The sequence below is a fragment of the Eptesicus fuscus genome, chromosome 4, assembly GCF_027574615.1.
Source record: "Eptesicus fuscus isolate TK198812 chromosome 4, DD_ASM_mEF_20220401, whole genome shotgun sequence".
NCBI classification, from domain to species: Eukaryota; Metazoa; Chordata; class Mammalia; order Chiroptera; family Vespertilionidae; genus Eptesicus; species Eptesicus fuscus.
Window position 1 is genome coordinate 67,966,899 of NC_072476.1, and position 14,150 is coordinate 67,981,048.

Sequence of the window (14,150 nt, forward strand, 5' to 3'; positions counted from 1 at the left end):
CAGGTCCTCTGCACTGCCCAGGAGCGGGGACATGGGTGGCAGGTGGGCCCTTCAGAGGGAAGGCGATTCTGCTGGGTTTTCCACAGCACGTTCTGTACCTGCGCCCCGTCCCTCTCGCTCTGCCTCCCCCAGACCCTGTTTGGATCTGGAAGGAGTCCCGTGGTGGGCAGACCAAACAGGCATACTCATTCTGGGGACAAGGCACCAGCACACTGGAGCCACCAGCTCCCCAACCCAATAAGGGAAATCAAACTCAGCCAGAATTCCACAGTCAACATCGAGAGAGAAGCTATTTTAATTTCAGAATTCCTGAAAGTTTCGTTTCACTCTTCAGGTATTATTCTCAATCACCAGTGCAAGGTCCTCGTAATATTTTCAAAGCAAAGAGCCTCTAAGGGTACTAATCTGACCCTGAGCAAATCATCTGGGTGGATACGTGGTGAGCTGGGACTATCTATTCCTCACTTGTTTCTAAGACTATGTCCATTTCCCTTGCATGTGGGGAGAAGAAAAGGGCCCCATATTCCACTCCCAGATCCTTAGTTGGCTGTTTTTATACAACAGCTGAGACAGGAATAGAGCGATATGACATTTTATCTTTTGCTGACTGCCTTACACCCAGCTGTAGGTTTAGCCGTTTATCTTCAGTACATATACTTTTCTGAAACTCTGCCCTGCCAGTGGTCATAGGCCTAACATCTCTTGTACTTTTATGTTGATGACTCCTTAGTACGAAAGAAATTATCCTGGCCCGGGCCATTGTGGCTCAGTTGTTGAGCATTGTCCCATGCACCAAGCGGTCATGGGTTCAATTTCTGGTCAAGGCACATACCTGGGTTTCAGGCTTGATCCCCAGTAGGGGGCACGCAGGAGGTAGCCCATCAATGTTTCTCACATCCATCTCTCTCTCTGTCTCTCTCATCATCATCAATAAAAACATATTTTTAAAAAAAATTATTCTGTATTCTCATGTGTGTTTTTCCCATTGTCATGAAACACTGCAGAGGGTTACAATTTATCAGAAGTGATAGCAGGCAGAGCCAACACATTGTGAACTCTCTTCTTGAACTTTCAGAAAACCTGGGTGAGTATGTAAAGTTAAAACAAAGCAACAAATAAGAAACATGGCCAGTCTGAAAATGGCTGCAAAACCTTGAAAGATTCTGGCTCTTAGCCAGAATTGACTGCATGGGAAACCTCAACTAGCCCGTTTTTCCTTGCCGTTACTTGGGTTTCAGATTGCAGGACCATTATAATGTCACCACACAGCGCTCCTGGCAGGTTAGTTGGAGGAAGATGTTTAAACCTTGACAGTGTCACTCTACATTTACTATCCTCAATCTTGTACCGGGAAGCCCCTCTTCCCACATTTCCCCTTCTCCTTCCTATTTTTCTATACTATCCCCCAACACATTCCCCTTAAGGAGACCAAGAAGGGAAAAAACCCAAACACTGATCTCTAAAAAAGGTCTTCGAGTTTTCTTACTTGATATTGAAGGGAAAAATAATCAATAGGACACCCCCTCCATCCTTTTAAATCCTCCCCTATTACTGAGATTTTACTGATTGCCAACTCTGAAAAGCCTTCAGCGAATACTCAAAAACTCTGTGAACATGAGTAGGAGAATTTTGATAGATTAAGAACAAATGTTCAGAGTCAAGCCATTCCAAGAATGTTCTGCTTTCTTTCTCTAGGAATATTTCAGCCGAGTTGCCTTAAAAGACACAATTAGGCTGTGTAACACTTTTGACCCTTGACCTTTAGGATGTGGGATGTTTTTTGGTGTCACTTTCCAGAATGAGCCTCTTCTTTAACCAGAAAGGGATGCCTCCCACAGCTAACATGGAAAAACTAATCTTTAGATAGCAAAACTAATCATTGGGAAGAAAAGCTCTAATACCTGTAGTTAATTTATGTTGTTTATTGTAATCTAAGAGGGACCTGACTAAATGATTGTGTGTGTGTGTGTGTGTGTGTGTGTGTGTGTGTGTGTGTGTGTGTTTAAGAGGAGTGGATAGAATGTACCCTCCTCCTTTTTTAAAGGAGGAGTTAAAATAAATTATAGGAAGATTTGTTTCTCACCCAGAAAAGATTAATTTGGGAGACATTTCTTTTGATGCATTGCTCATAATTAAAGTAATTCTTCATTTTATGTTTTCTTTAAGTAAAAACTTGTGGCTTTACTTAACCTTCCATCAATTAACTCCCTCAAAGCAAAATAACCTTGAACTCCATAAACACACACACTTAATTCTCGGCTGACAGAGAAGGAAGCAATGGCTGCCCCTCCTCTGTAGGGGCTCCCGCATTATTGCAGCTCCAAAGCCAGGTGCCCTGTGTGCATCAGTCTCCAGTTTCCTACTTTTATTGACAGGGCTTTGACTTTGAAATCCTGTGTTCCACATTTCACCAATGCACAAAGCCATATAATTCTATAAAAATTATGCTGGTAGAGCCCAGCCGGCGTGGCTCAGTGGTTAAATGTCGACCTATGAACCACGAAGTCACAGTTCGATTCCTGGTCAGGGCGCATGCCCAGGTTGCAGGCTCAATCCCCAATGTGAGGCATCTGATCAATGATTCTCTCTCATCATTGATGTTTATATCTCTCTCCCACTTTTTCTTCCTCTCAGAAATCAATAAAATATATTTAAAAAAATTATGCTGGTAGAAATGTTTGCACAGGAACATTCTTCATTCAACAACTATGTTTTAATCTTTCTAATGCTAGGCACTGAGGACATGATAGTGAGCAAAATAAGCTTGGTGGCTTCTTTCATGGGGCTCATAATATGGTGGGGAAGAGAAAATTAACCAAATATTTAAAATCATTACAAATAGTAAAAAAGCTAATTTACCAAGAAAATACTGAATGCTATGAGAGTGCCTCATTAGAAAACTTGATTCTTCTTTCTTTCTTTCCTTTCTTTTTTTCTCTCTATCACTTAATTATTTATCTACAGGACAAGGAAGTATTTAGGGAAGTTTGTCAAATCAGAAAAGTCCTTCCTGAAGAAATGTCTGAACTAATTTCAAAAGGATGACTGGTATGTTCATACAATGGAATTCAAGATAGCAATTAAAAATGAATGAGCAAAAACAGCATGTATCAAATGCAGAGATCAAGGATTCCAGCCTCTGGATTTCAGGTTGGGTGGGTGCTAACAGGAAGAGCAGAGCTTTTGTGAGTATCTGGCCATTCTACAAGGGCTGCCCCTGCCTTCAAAACGGATTCTGATGTGAGAGATTCATGGGTACATTTTGGCCACAAGAAAGACAGGAGAGAGGAGAGACATTCTAATCCCCGAGCTACTTTTTAAGTTTAGACATACAACAGAAGTTTTGAATGCTACATATGTGATTTATGGGCACTAAAAGGAGACAACCAAAATTTCCCCATTCTCTAGCTTTCTTTTACGTACTTGAATGCAAAAGGCTGGAAATGGCACAGCTCATAGGGTGATTATCTCAGCGATTCCTCCACTCCTCAGCTTTGCTTGCTGTGGTGCTTTCATTGCCTGGGTCCAGAGAACTCAACCATAGGGCTCAGGAGAATCACCTGTTTTCATTCATTTGATGTATTATAATTTAAAGTATTATAAAAAGAAAACTAAACTCATGTTCTATGTTAATGAACATAGAACATGATTGAAACCAAATGTAAATATTTTATTAGTATTTTGTCTTACTGTACTAATAATTGCATGTTCCTAATGTTAGCCATTAGTACACCCCCAAAATTAGGTAATAATTGTTGTTACTACTTATTAGGTAAAAAACTCAACTTGATATCATAAACATGATTATAATGTTAGATCATCATATTTTGATTAATCTGTGTCCCCAACTAGATACTAAACCCTTAGATGGCAGTCCCAGCCCAGCATGTACCAACCACAGTTGACATAATGAGCCAACAGAGATGATTTTGAAAACATAGAAAATATTTTTTGTGATAGTAAAGGGCAAGAAATAAAAAGCTGTTTTATAAAATAAAATAAACACAGTGGCAGGTAAAAATTAAGACTACATTTTTTCTAAGTTTGGGAGATATGACTGTAATAATAAGATATTTATTTCTTTTTTTTAAATATAGAATGCTTAATAATTTGTATAACATCCTTGCACAGGGGCAATGCTAATCTTCCTTGTATCATTTGAATTTTAGTCTACGTGCTGCCAAATGAGTACAGTAGGGCCTTCAGTTCAACTCAGTGCCAGCCATAGAATGGGCCATCAGTAAATGCATTTTTAAAGGCTAAAAATGATTGGTATACTAATACCCACTTGGCTTAAGGCTTAGTACATTCTCATCACCCTATTTAGTTTTATTTTGGGTCACAATAAGTTATAGATACACTGATGTTTTTTTTAAAAAAAATTAATTATAACATAAATAATGGAAACAGAAGACCTGAGCACTTTTCCAAGCTCTGAGTGAAGGAGCTTAGTGGTTAGAGGATGGTGAAGGGCTCAAAGGCAGAACTGGTGCTAGCTCACAGCAGACATCTTCCATCTCTTTCCCTTTCCCTCTTCTCTTGCTGTCTCTCCTGAGTGACTAGTCCAAAAATCGAGGAAATTTCCATGTATAAAAAAGAAACTAATCCTGTTTGGATCCAAATATCGTTAAAACTGCAAACTCAGCAGATCTAAGCTTTGCTAAATCAGTCTACATGTCAGCCATTAAATATTGGCCATAAACTTATAGCCAGGTAAGAAATGTAGACTAGAAGGGACAATTTAAGGAAAGGTTGGTCAATGGCCTTTGCTCTAATAGTTGAGGACAAAGTGAGTGGTGAATAGATTTGAAGCAACCCTTATCCAGGATTGTGAAAATGGGCAAGCCATTCATGTTTTGGGGAAAATGTACCTTGGCATCTAGCCATGGTAATTTTTGGCTCCATCATGCTAGACTTCAATCAGAGTGAGTAACTTCCCTGTAGAATTTAATGTCTGTAAAGCAATCAGAGCTACTTGTCTGATGGACACACGCTAGAGGAAGATGGGCCAATCTACTTCAAGTATCTCACAAAGACTCTGTCACCTTTACTTCCCTCGCAGTTTGAGTTTGCAGGTTTCTACCCGTCTACATTCATAATAACACAGTGAAAGAATAGCTCAAGTTCTTAAAAAAGGAATAAAATCGCTTGAATGTAATCTTGACTTTATGTGAATATTTCTTTTCAACCAAATAGCTTCCTTTGGTGATCTGTCCTCCAACTGACACAGTTGACAGCAAAGAAAGCCTTCCAGTTCCAACACGTTCGCCTGTTCACTTCTGCCTTCGAGCCTGCGGTTTGTCTTGACACAACGAACAAACACCAAGCAGTTCAGAAAATAAGAGATATGTTTGGGAGAGACAAGTATGAAAACTGCTATTTATTTTAAAATGGCAGGTTGAGAGTTTGCATCTTTTGTGTTTGAGAGAGACCCATCAATCCAGGGTGCAGAAGAAACATTATTCGGTAGAATTGCTATCCTTATTTCACAGAGCCAATAAAAATATCCTCATTTCAAAATTTAGTATTTTGATAATTAAAAGTTCTCTACCTATGCAAATAAACTTGTCTTAAAAAGGAAAAGAAATTAACCTGGTAATGACATCCATATCTTTTCGGTTCATTTACATGTGTAATGTGAAGAATTACCATCTCTTTAACTCTAGTGGGGCTCAGGTACTTTAGAGATCTTTACATACTGATATTCTCTGCTCTATTTCCTCTTAAAGTATTTATCAGAAGACATTGGCTTGTTAATTAAGCTCCTCTTTTCCTCTATGCCCTAGAGTGGGATTCTCAAAGGAAGTCCAAGTACTCTCTGCATTTGAATAAACTGCAAAATTTATTACAATGCAATAATTTATTACAAATGCAGATTCCTGGATTAATTGAAGATATGTTATAGTGCAATGAGACAGTAAACCAAGGAGGAAAATATAAAATCTAGCAAACAGATGATCCAGTCCAGGAGAAGAGTGAGCTCTAATTCATTCTTAGAGCAGGATAATGGAAGGCTTGGGAAAGGCATCAGAGGAAAAACAGAGATTTAATACTGCTCTTGAGATAGTAAAATAATTTAGGATACAGAAAGGGCAGGCCATGAGAAAAAAAGAAAAGCAATTAGGAATTCTAAGACAACAAAAAGCAGATAAGAAACTAAGTATAATAATCATAGTATACTACTTGGCATTGCAATGAATACTATTTACATGTCACTAGAATGCAAATAGTGGTTAATGACTTTCAGCTTTAATAGACAACCTATCGAGAGAGTGTTATACAATTGTTAGGAACACAGGCCCTAAAATTCTTACTGGCTTTATGAGTCCAGAAATTTACTTAATTTCTATGTTACTTAATTTTCTTTCTGTAAGATAGAAATAATAATCATAACTTATTTTATAGTCTAATTGTGGAGTTTAAATAAGTTACTTTACACAAAGCACTTGTAACAGCGCTGCACATAGAAAGTTCCCATATAAAATACAGAAGTATTTATTGATACAGAACAAAAATAAAATGTTATTAAATTTGACAATATAAATGTATAAGTCCAGATGGCTGAAAGTGGGAAAGAATAGTGAAATGTAGTCAAAAGATACTGTTTATAAAAACAGAAATAAAGAAAGAAAAAGGCAACTAAAAGAAAAACAAAATTTAGCAATGTAATTGTGCAAATGGGTTAAATCATAATTCATCATAGCAGGAAGCTAGTAATGGATTATGGCTGCAATTTATAAATCAAAAGCTAGCATGCAAGCTTATAATATAGAGATACTGGAGGGGAAAACAGAACAGCCAAAAGAAAAAAAAAGTGGTTCTCTTGAAGGATCAAGAAAGATAAATACATTTACCTATAAATATCTTACAATTTTGTCAATTATACCTCAACAAAGCTGAACAAAAGGAAGGTAAAGGGGTTCACAGTGGATGGTGGTAGCAAAGTCAGGAGACTTTGAGAGCTTGAGCAATATGAAAATCATAGAGAAAGAATGCCAATTTCTGGAAAAAATTAGGTCATTCAGAATTATCTAGTAATGATCATAAGAGACAAAAATAGTGTTACTTTTATTGATGAAGTCAAGCAAAAATCACAGTACATGTGAAAAACAAGTGAGGCTTAATGCCAATCACTCTTTTATTTCCCACACTCCTTGCAATCATCAAGAATGGTTTGGAGAAGTGTTGGATTATTGATTTCAAGCTCTTTGGGAGTAGCTTTTGCTGTCTATTCTGCTCTTCTCCTTCCAGTCTATTTCCTGGCTGCTCCTGAAGATTTTTGCATTATTAGATTTCCATTCCCATGTTCCCAAAAGATGAGCAATTTACAGTCAGTCCTGGAAACCTGATCTTCATTCTGAATCTCTGCTCAAAAGCCACAACAGATGGGTGATGTGGACACTCTTCTTTTATTGAGAAAACTAGAGGCCTGGTGCACAAATTCATGCATGGGTGGTGTCCAGCCAACCCAGCCCAGCCCTGATCAGCCCCAATCAGGGCTGGGCTGGCCGGAGGGGATGGGCCGTGGGAGGTTGGCCGGCCTGCCTGATCAGGCTGGTTGGCCAGCCGCAGTGCAGGTCATAGGAACCAGTCGTTCTGGTTGTTCTAGTTGTTCAGGTTGGTCTGGTCACTTGGCTTTTACATATTAGTATATAGATGTGTAATGCATACTTGGCTTTTACATATTAGTAATAGATGTGTAATACATACTTAAAATAGCAATGCTTGCTTTGGTGAATTTCATCAATGCTTCTTAATCTAGACCTCACAGAACATTCATGTTTCAGCTGTTTTATCAAAGTAATAGATTCTGGATCTATTTCAAAGATAGAAGCAATAGGATATCTTGATCATTTGAATATTGGGATATATGAGAAAGAGAGGAGTCAAGGGTGACTCCAAGATCATGGCCTGATTAACTGGAAGGATGGAATTGCCATTTACTGATGGACATGTATATGTTCATGTAGAGCAAGTTGGTTTAGGGAGAATAGAAGCTCAGTGTAGGAAATATCACATTTGAGGAATCTGTTGCAAATATAAACATAACATTGATATGAGTAACTGTGAAGTAAATGTCTAACTTTTTAATATTTATCACAAAAAGGGAGTTCACACAGACTAAATAGCACCAGATAAATTTATAGCCTGATGATAATCTTGGATCTTTCATATTAAAAATGTTATGGCAGATCTGTTTTTTGTTGAATAACAGTTATGAACATTCTAAAAAGATTCTCAAAATAAAGCATAACACTGAAGCTTGAAGATAAAATCTTTTACCCTTGCTCCCAAAATTGACACCAATGAGCCCCAAAAGCCCGAGGGTCCTTGCTATCAGATCATCCATTGTTATAATAAAGCATGTCATGTCAAAATTCATCAGGCATTTTCACAAAGCATATTTTACACTTGACTTGCCCCTAAGCATTAAGATATTTTTTCCCCCGAAGCCACCTGTAAAGTTAGATTAGATAATTCTTAAAAGTTTAATTTTATTCAGGTGTGCTGACAAGTACAAACAATAAATCCTTGGGAAATTTCAGGATTTCATTTGTTTTTTGTCTCTGCAAGTGGAATGAACAAAAAAAAAAAAAAAAGAGGCAGAATTTAATTTACTCATTTTTCTCTTTTCTGAAAAATCTGTAGCCAGTATCTGTGATTTGGAAGAGCCCCACTCTCTGCTTTAGGGCAAATGCACAGTGGAGAGATGAGTCTACTAGAAGAGAATGTGAGGGGCTTGAGAATTTTCACCACAGAACTTACATGTCCTCAGTCCCTGCAGCTGTTCCCCATCCCCTCTTGCATTGACTTTATCTCCTAACTCATCCTCCCCTTCACTCTTGATAAACTCCAAGCTGTCCAAATACCCGACTGCAAGAACAGCCACTTTATTCCCATTTCTGAACCTAGCAAATGCCCACTGGCTTCCTACTGCTGAAGTCCCATAAAACCTTTTGCCCTCTCTATCCAAATTAGAACACTCATTTGTGGACTTCTCATGCCTGACATTTTCAAACAAAGGTTTATGCTAACTGGCCCATGAAGCCCTGTGTCCTATAGAATTTCATTAACCCCATGATAGAGCCTCTCCTCCTCACAGAGTTCAATTGTTGGTGGCAAGAGGAGAGACAGGAAGGAAGTTGGAAGATGTGCATTCCAGGACAAAGGAGAAGCATAACTTAAAGTGAAGAGACTCTTTGATGTGGCTATGAATAACTGGTTGTCCAGTGCACAGAACATTTGAAGGCAAATAAACGGGAAAACAGACAAGGAGCAGATCCTATAGGGCCTCAAATGTCTAGTCCAAGAGTTTAGGATGTGTTTGAGAAGTATTGGTAGTCAGCTGGGTGATGACATAATAACTAACATGAAAAGAATTAACATGGGACACTCTTTTATAGTTTACCAAGTTCTTTCCTATGTATGATTTCATTTAACTATTGATTTTTTTTCTTGAATTTTCTTCTGGCACCAATGTTTAATCTCAATCACAGAGAGGAAATGCAGGAAGAAAAAGGGAAGCTAGAGTATATTATGAACTTTATGAGAATTGGTCCTTGTTCTGATTGTGTAATGCTATAACCCAGCACCTAGCACTGTAGCTGGCTCCTGGTGGGTTTTCAATAAGTGTATGTAGACCACACAGGTGAAGTATTACCAAATTGCCCTCCAGTAGGCAATGTTCCTTTGTCTATCACGACAGACTCTCTTTGTAAATATGCATTGAAAGATGAATGCTGGGGAAAGGAAAACAAGAAAGATGTGCAGAGAGAACTGGCTTGTTTAATTTCCAATAGTGCATTTTGCTTTGGAGCAATCTAAAAAAGGGTAAAAGGAAAGAAAAAAATCCTATTAGTGAGGTTCATTCTCATAGCCTGGTGGCTTTGGCTTCTTTTTATGTTTTTAATGAGTATCATTTGTTAAATTTATCCATTGGCTGTCAAAAATTCCACCCTTTTATTAATTTATAACCAGAGGAAATTCCTGGGAGATTTTTGAAGTTTTCCGTTATCCAATATTGGGATGAGCCATGGGCTGCACAATGCTTACATAACCTTCAGAGTGAAGTCAAGAAAAATAAAAAGCAACTTAAATGTCAGTTTTATGAGAGTTTTGCAGGGTGGGTTTCAAGATGATGCTTTGATTCTGCTGTTGAAATCATAGTTTATTTTCAGCACTGGCTACGTGGAAGAATTGTTTTACTTTCGGCCTATCACAGAAACATAATGGACGGAGTCTGAGAATGTTTCCTTTAAACCACTGCAAAATTCTTTGTGGATCCAGGATCAACCAATCACAAACAAATATATGAAAGAAAAAGTTGAATTTTATGCAATAATTTAGCGCACAATACAAAAAAATATCTTAATTATTATTAAGTACATACAAATGGGCCTATTTTCCCTAAATGCTTAAAAGGGGGGAAATTCAGTCTTGGAAGTGGATGTGGATCAGTGACAATATGTCAGTTCACTACCTCAGATACAGATAAGGAATATTCTTGTATCCATACAGCTATACAATAGTCTCCCTGTATCCACAGGGGATATGTTCCAAGACCCTCAGTGAATGCCTAAAATTGAGGATAGTACCAAACTTGTATATACTATGTTTTTCCTATACATACATACATACCTATGGTAAAGTTTAATTTGTAAATTAGGCACAGTAAGAGACTAATAAAAATAACTAATAATAAAATAGAACAATTATAACAACATACTGTAATAAAATCATGTGAATGCATCTCTCTCAAAATATCTTATTGTAATGTACTCACCTTTTTACTTAAAGGAATCACTTTATAGCTTCTCTTCAGCATTTCTGAATTGCTAGCATTATTACTCCTGTGCTTTGGGGCCATTATTAAGTCAAATGCGGGTTACTTGAACACAAGCACTGTGACTGTGATATATGACAGTCGATCTGATAGCTGAGAAGGCTATTAAGTGACTAGAGGCTGGGCAGTATATACAGCGCGGAGAGCTAATATTTTCACAACAACTTTGAGCCAATCAGACTTCCTAGGTTGCTTCTTAAATTAAAATGAGAACAGGATTTCTTCTGGGAGACCTGAGGGGCAAGCAGTTGAACAACTCTGATATGGAAAAGTTATAGATGTTGCAAGCCTGACCTAAGCTATGCTCTTTTTATATAACTTGACTTGAAAATTATGTAGCTCCAAAATGGAGAGGAATTCTCCCCAATTATCAATCTGTGGATTTTACATACCTTTTATCTGCTTTACAGAGGCAAACAAAAACATACCAAAAAAATCAAGTAAAAGCAAGGATGGAAGTGGGATAGCAAATTCTGGCTACAAACCACCAAACCCATAATTTTACACTCTACAAGCATCTAAATAAACAAAATCACGCAATATAAACACTACTGATAAGGACTACCACAGTGTTTAGTAGCCCTAGGGGAAATAAAAAGACAACATAAATACCTTTTGTCACAAAAGAAACATTCTCTACAGTTTTAGAAAAATTATTACTTTTAAAGAAACTAAGTGATGTCTCTCTAATTTCCCATTTAAAGTAAATACTATAAACAAGGACTCAAATTCAGGAAGATAAAGATGTTTACGAATCAAGAGTATCTGTAATTCCCAGTAAAGAGTTCAGTTTGAGTAACTTTCTAAAACTTGAAAGTAGAAAATAATCAGTAAATACAGTGTGCCCTTACTCAATGTTACACAGAAAGCTAACTCTGGGTCCAACACTGAACATGAGGGTGGATTTCTTGATATAGATTTCTTTTCATATATCCAGAGCCATAAACATGTTTTCATTGTCAGACAATATAGTGATGATTCTTGGTTCAGAAAAGATGGTCAATCAAAAGTGATTTAAGATCTTTTCCTGTTAAGCACTAATACACTGTGGCACCTCTAACACCAGTGCTTGCAATAGCATCTCTGGGGACTCAGACAAGGGAAATTCTGGTAGGGTCCCCCTCAGAAGCTCATGCCTCTTGGTGACTATTACTCTCCCCAGCAACTTCACCATACTTGTAATGCATTTTATTTCTTTCTTTGCACTATGGTCTCTACCACTATTTCCCCCACCCCTCAAATTCTTCTTTCTACCTGTAGATTTACACTTCCTATGGTCACTTCTTTTCTCCTTTCTTTGTATCTTTCACCTTCTTCTCCCATTTCCAATTACTCATTCCCTCTATATATCCCATTCTCAAGTTTTCCAAGAGGGATTTTTTTGGTCCTGGTAGTTGGTATTAACCTTGATGGGGGTGGGGAGGGTGCAGTTGTGGGACAGCGGAGGGGAACTCATAGGCCACCTCATTAGTTATTGGCCAATCTATATATGGTCTCTTCCTGAGTCTGAAACTCACTCTGGGTCTAATGAGCTGTGCCTAGGATGGCAGGTTCATGTTGTAATTTTTCTTAACAGAATTTGTGGCATGAGGGCCACTTGAAGCAATCTAATCTCATGCTGTGTAGTCAATTCCTCCATGACAGCTGCTATGGGAATTGTGTAGAAAACACAAAACTTTTCAGAGCATCTGAAGATTCAGAAATGAAATACAAGAAGAAATTGTGTACAGGCAAGACTTACATCTCTAGACATTCCAATTAAAAAAGAAAAAATCCTTGCTCTTTCCTGCCTTCCCGCTATTGCCCCTTTTCCTCTCAGCTTTGCAAGAATCACCCGCACTCCAGTGTCTATTATCCAGCCTTCCATTTATTCTTCAACTTATCCAGCTTGCCTTCCACTCCCACACCCAGTCCACTACAGCTATTCTTGCTAAGGTCACCAGTAACCTCCATATAGCTCCATGCAATGGACACATTGAGTTCTCCTCTTATATGATCACTGTTAAGAAAAATTATCCCCAAATCAGAAATAGACAAAAGAGATTACTGCTTGTCCTTTTAGCAGAGTGGTAAGCATGGTCTAACTCAACTGAGTATTATATATTCTATAGTGGTATACACCTTTGATTAAGTTTTTATTGAGTAGGCTATTTTGCAACTCAGAGGGGTAGAGATTAACTTGTAGAAAGAAATATGATATCAAAACAAGTGATTCTCCACTGAGAGAAATGCAAATGATCCCTGCTAATGCACTGAATTAATTTGGTTTAGAATAGATGCAAATCATTTCCATCAGGTAGAAAAGATGACCCCAAACATTATAAATTATTGTCCTGTAGGATAATAAAGTTTTTATTTGTTTATTTAGTACATTAATTTTAGGATGCCCTTGAAAATTTAAATCTCTGGTCTTCATAGACAATTACTCTGAAGCTGCAGGATGGCTGAGGCCTATCTTATTCAATACACATTGAGGGTCCAAGAAGTTTGTGGGAAAGAACCCATCCCAAAGAAATGAAGGGAAGCAGAGAAGTCAATGGGCTGATATGGGAAGGGTGAGGTGGTTCTGAATGCAATGTCTCACCTAGATTATGCCCTGGCCCAGCTCCTAGGAACTCATGACTGAGTCTATAAAGGGTAAAATTTTAATAAGAGAAAAGTAAAAGTGAAAACTCTGTTTTCCCTTAGATGTCCCTAGAAGTCCAGGCATCAGGCCCACAGGCACCAGGAATGGCACTTGGGATAGTGACAGCAGTACTGGCAATGCAAGCTGCAATACTAGGGGAAGCCGAGCTCCCTGCAGCTGTGGCTGGATGTCAGTGCCCTTGACATTGGGTATCATTACACTTGGGAGATCTAGTGACATCTTTTCCTGCAGGCAGGAGCCATCTCAGTCTGGAAGACAGTGGCAGCAGCAGAAGCAGCTGCTGCGATGTTTTTGGCGGGAGGCACAGCTGCTATTCTTGGCATCAGCTGCAGCCAGAGTGTTCATCACAGGGATTCAAGACAAAAGAGGGATAGAATTCAGATATGTCATGGCAGTCAAGAGTCTTAGTGCTCAGCACACATGGGGGAAACCCTCTGGGAACTCCAAGCTCTATTGGTGAAAAAGCTGAGGGAGAAAGCAGTGTCTTCTGAGCACCAAAGGGTGGACTTTGACAAATTCTATCTGACTGCTGATGTTCATGTCCTATCCCCAGGCTGGTACCACTTAGGAAACACAGGTCACATATGCTCCACACTCACCAGCAGCTCCCTCTTCCTGGCTGAAGTCCCTCAGTGATGCTCTTAGAGAGGTAAAGGCCAA

The 14,150-nt window shown here is 38.4% G+C and overlaps 1 non-coding gene across 1 annotated transcript; it reads right to left on the reverse strand.

The window, feature by feature from the left end:
* Positions 1–4,087: 4,087 nt before the first annotated feature.
* On the reverse strand, positions 4,088–4,192 carry LOC114230202 (U6 spliceosomal RNA). Its single transcript, XR_003616064.2, has one exon. It is a non-coding gene; the product is annotated as a U6 spliceosomal RNA (small nuclear RNA).
* Positions 4,193–14,150: the final 9,958 nt, after the last annotated feature.